Genomic DNA, 4,617 nt, shown 5'->3' with positions numbered 1-4,617 from the left:
TCATTGTTGTTTGGCGGGTCCGGGCTGGGGATTGGAACCCACCACCTTAGGTGTACATGGCTGGCGCCTTAGCCGGTTGAGCTATAGGCGCCGAGCCAGAATGGGTATTTATATACAAGATCTCACTTCCCCCAGATACTCTGTCAGAAGGGCCCTATTATCCCTGTTTTATTGAAGAGCAAGGTGGCTGGGGAAAGGCAAGTGACTATACATAGAGCTAATAAATGGAGGTGCTAGGATTCCATTCCAGGTATATACAACTTCACAGATAATGCTTTTCAACTATACCACTATAAGCAAAAGACATTCCCTGTCTTCAAGGAGCTTACAATCCAATATGGAGACCAACATACATACACAAGGAACTAACTATAGTTATGGCAGAATGTAGTGTCACCAGATAGATGCAGACATAGGAAGAGGAAAACTCTTGAGGGAGTGAGAGAGGATAAGAAGAGAAGTTAGTGGCAGATGTAACATTAATCAGGCCTTGAAGGTGAGTAGGAATCTTGACAGGTGGGCAAGGTGAGGAAGACCTTCCAGGCAGGTATGCAAAGCATTTTTCTGGGAAAGTCTAACAGTCCAATCTGGCTGGAGAATAGAATTTGGCAAAGCAGGGAGGAATATGGCTGGGGGAAAACGCTGGGATTGGGTTGTAGAAGTAAAGGGCTCCAAACACAGGCTTAACAAGTGTGAATGTCTTTTGTGGAGAAAGGGGAAGCCCTTTGGAGGTTACCTGGTTGTAGGTGACACGGTTGTATTTTAGCACAATTATTCTGGTGAGCTAGGTTGACAGAAAAGACAAGAGGCAGGACAACATTTAGGAAGCTACAGCAATGGCCCAAGTGACAGGCCTTATAGAATTGAACCAGGGTGGAAGTTTCAGGAATGAAGAGGATGTGAACTCCACATGGAGGTGGAATCAAAACCACCTGATAATTGCCTGAGCGTGATGGGCATAGCAGAGTGAAGAATGATGCCCCAAGAGGATGGTGGTGCCACTCACAAGGACAGATGGGTAGGGAGTAAAGCAGGCCAATCTGATCTGAAAACTACTGAGCTTAAGTTGCAGGAGAGAATGCAAATAGAGGTATCTAGTCAGGAGGAGGGAAATCATCAAATCATGGTTTCTCAGGGGACAGAAGGGAAGCCATCAGTCCAAGTATTACATCAATTCAGTCATACTGTCACTTAGTGAAGGGGATTTGTTCTGAGAAATTTGTCATTAGGCAATTTCATCACTCTGTGAATGTCATAGAGTATGCTTACACAAACCCAGGCAATATAGCCTCCTACACACCTAGGCTGTCTGGTACAGCCTATTGCTCCTGGGGCTACAAGCCTGGTATTATACTGAATACTGTAGGCAACTGTAACAATGGTAAGTATTTGTGTGTCTAAACCTATCTAAACTTAGAAAAGGTAAATATATGATATAAGAGATAAAGAATGGTACACTTGGCAGCGCCTGTAGCTCAGTGGGTAGGGCGCCAGCCACATACACCGAGGCTGGTGGGTTAGAACCTGGCCTGGGCCAGCTAAAACAACAACTGCAGCCAAAAACTAGCCAGGTGTTGTGGAGGGTGCCTGTAGTCCCAGCTCCTTGGGAGGCTGAGGCAAGAGAATTGCTTGAGCCCAAGAGTTTGAGGTTGCTGTGAGCTGTGATGCCATGGCACTCTACTGAGGGCAACAGCTTGAGACCTGTCTCAAAAAAAAAAAAAAAAGAATGGTACACTTATACAGGGTGCTTACAATTGACTGGAACTTGCAGAATTAGAAGTTGCTGTGGTGAGTCGGGGTGAGTGGTGAGTGAACGTGAAGGCATAGGACATAACTGTGCGCTACTGTAGGAAACTCTACACTTAGGCTACACTAAATTTATACAAAAAATATCCTTTTCTTCAATAATAAATTAACCTGGCCAGGTGCAGTGGTTCACTCCTATAATCCTAGCACTCTGGGAGGCCCAGGTGTGTCAACTGTTTGAGCTCAGGAGTTCCAGACCAGCCTGAGCAAAAGTGAGACCCTGTCTCTACTAAAAATAGAAAAACTACCTGGGTGTGGTGGAGGTAGTCTGTAATCCCAGTTACTCAGAAGGCTGAGGCAAAAGGATCACTTGAGCCCAAGAGTTTGAGGTTGTTATGAGCTATGATGCCACAGCACTGTACCTAGGGTGACAGAGTAAGACTCTGTTTCAAAATAATTGATTAATTAACTTACAGTAAATTTTTTACTTTGTAAACGTTTTCATGTTTGAATTTTTTGTACTCTTTTGTAATATACTTAGCTTAAACACAAACACACTGTACAACTATACAAAAATACTTTCTTTATATCCTTAATCTATTAGCTTTTGTCTCTTTTTAAAATATGTTTATTTTTTTTTTTACTTGTTAAACTTTTTTGTTGTGAAATAACACACAATAGCCTGGCGCTGTGGCAGGTGGGGTACCTGTAGTTCCTGCTACTTGGGAGAGGCTGAGGCAAGAGAACCACTTAAGCCCAAGAGTTTGAGGTTGCTGTGAGCTGTGATGCCACAGCACTCTACTGAGGATAACATAGTGAGACTCTGTCACCAAAAAAAAAAAAAAAAAAGAATTAACACACAAATACACCCATCAGCCTACATCTACATTCTACATAGGGTCAAGATCATCAGTATCACTGTCTTCTACCTCCACATTTGGTCCACTGCGAAGTATTCGGGGCAATAATATGCATGGAGAGGTCACCTCCTATGACAATGCCATCTTCTGGAATACTCCTGAAGGACCTGCCTGAGGCTGTTTTACAGTTAACTTCTTTTTGGTAAGAAGAAAGACTATACTCTAAAATAATGATTAAAAAGTAAATACATAAACTAGTAAATCATTTATTTTCATTACCAAGTATTAAGTTCTATAATCATAGGTGCTATATTTTTACAGAACTGGAGACACAGGTTTGCTTACACCAGCATCAGCACAGACACATGGGTAATGCATTGTGCTATGACATTATAACGGCTGTGACATCACTAGGTGATAGGACTTTTTCAGCTCCATTATAATCTTACGGGCCCATCATGAGATACGCCGTCCATCCTTGACAGAAAAACAGTTATGTGGTACATAATCTCTGTCTGCCTCCCTCCAAGTATCCCTAATCATGAAAGCCCAGGAGAAAGGTTAGAGAGGGACATATGGATCTGAGGGTCACCTGGAGAAATAACAGCTCAAACCAAGGGGGTTGGTAACACTTCCCAAAGAGGAAAATGTGGTGGGAAGTAAGAGACATAGGAAAGAAACTAACAAATACATTGAATCTACACTGAGCTGGACTTTGTACTTTAATTCATGATATCCTCATCACTCCCAAAGGAGGTGCACTGTAGTAAACCGGATTTTATATATGACAGATTGGAGTCCAAAGAGGTTAGGTAACTTGATAGGGTCCAGCAACTGGGAATACAAATTAGGTATGCCAAGTTCTTCTGATGCACAGTGCCTCCCATGGGGAGCACATGCTGGGGGACAACATCCGACCTAGAAAATCAAAGTGGAAGAGGCCTTAGAGATCACTCAACCTAACTACTCCTTTGCAGACAGGGAAACTAAGATCCAAAGGGAAATAATCGGCCAGGAGTCCCAGTACGTCTCCTCCCAAGTCAAGTGGTCTGGGCTGGCCACTACCGTCCCAGCCGCGGGAAGGTTATTACTCAGCGAAATGGGGGGGGGGGGGACAAAGGTGTGGGGGTGATGGTTGGACGGAGGGGGAATGTGGGAACGCGAAGCTAGAAGGGCTTCGGGTGGGTGGACAGGAGCGGCCTGCGGAGTCGCGAAGGAAAATCTGTCACGACAAAGCTCTCAGGTCCCGAAGTGGGGGTGGGGGTTGAGGGTTGGAGGACCTAGGGCTGGGGAAAAGCAAAGCAGGAGAGAGACTGAGGTGGGGCCTCAGCGGTGGGCGAGGCCTCTTCCGCCCCACGTTGCCTCCCGTCCTCCCTTCAGGTCAGCCCTCCCAGCCTGGCTGCCCGCCGCGCCCCGGGGCCTCACCTGCTCCCGCGGGGGCCGGAGCCGGGGCCGTCGCCAGCGCACCCCCGCCAGGGTTGTCAAGGAGCGAAAGAGTGTCTTAGCAACCAGCGAGGAAGTCCTGCCCCCTCACCGGACGTTGACAGGAATGTCACTTATTATTGGTGAATAGAAATGTCAATCAGTCTTGAAAGGTCCTAAAGGAGTTTGCACAGAAAGGGGCGTGGCTTAAAGCTAGGGAGGCGGGGCTTCACTTATAGTCGTCTTACGTGTGCCGGAGGAGCTGGGGACGTGTCTAAGTTATCTTTTTTAGAGAAACAAACTTCAAAAACCGGTATTGCCTTGGGAATTGCCTTTAGTCCATTGAAGTAACGAACGTAATTTGGTGTTGTGACACTGAACTACCACTTTTTAGGATCTCAAAAGAACTAGCATTTACTTAGGGCTTTATAGTTAATATCTTCCTTGATTCTCACCACAATACTTTTAGGTAGTAGTATCCATAATCCTATTGAACAAAAGTTCAGAGAGGTTAAATAACTGGCTAAAGGAAAGATTCGAGGTACCAGCTGACTGAGGGGCACGGTTGTCCAGAGCCTGCCTATTCTTC

The 4,617-nt window shown here is 45.4% G+C and overlaps 1 protein-coding gene across 1 annotated transcript in view; it reads right to left on the bottom strand.

The window, feature by feature from the left end:
- DNAL4 (dynein axonemal light chain 4) overlaps nt 1-4,134 on the bottom strand; it is a 14,442-nt gene extending 10,308 nt beyond the window's left edge. Inside the window, exon 1 of the mRNA XM_003783195.3 lies at nt 4,032-4,134. The gene's annotated coding sequence lies outside the window, so the exon portion shown is untranslated. The remainder of the gene's footprint in view (nt 1-4,031) is intronic.
- Between the last annotated feature and the right edge of the window lie 483 nt (nt 4,135-4,617).

Source organism: Otolemur garnettii, unplaced genomic scaffold, assembly GCF_000181295.1.
Source record: "Otolemur garnettii isolate 467f Iridium unplaced genomic scaffold, OtoGar3 scaffold00007, whole genome shotgun sequence".
Classification (NCBI taxonomy): Eukaryota; Metazoa; Chordata; class Mammalia; order Primates; family Galagidae; genus Otolemur; species Otolemur garnettii.
Note: the sequence above shows the minus strand (reverse complement) of the source record. Positions and strands in the feature narration are given on the sequence as shown.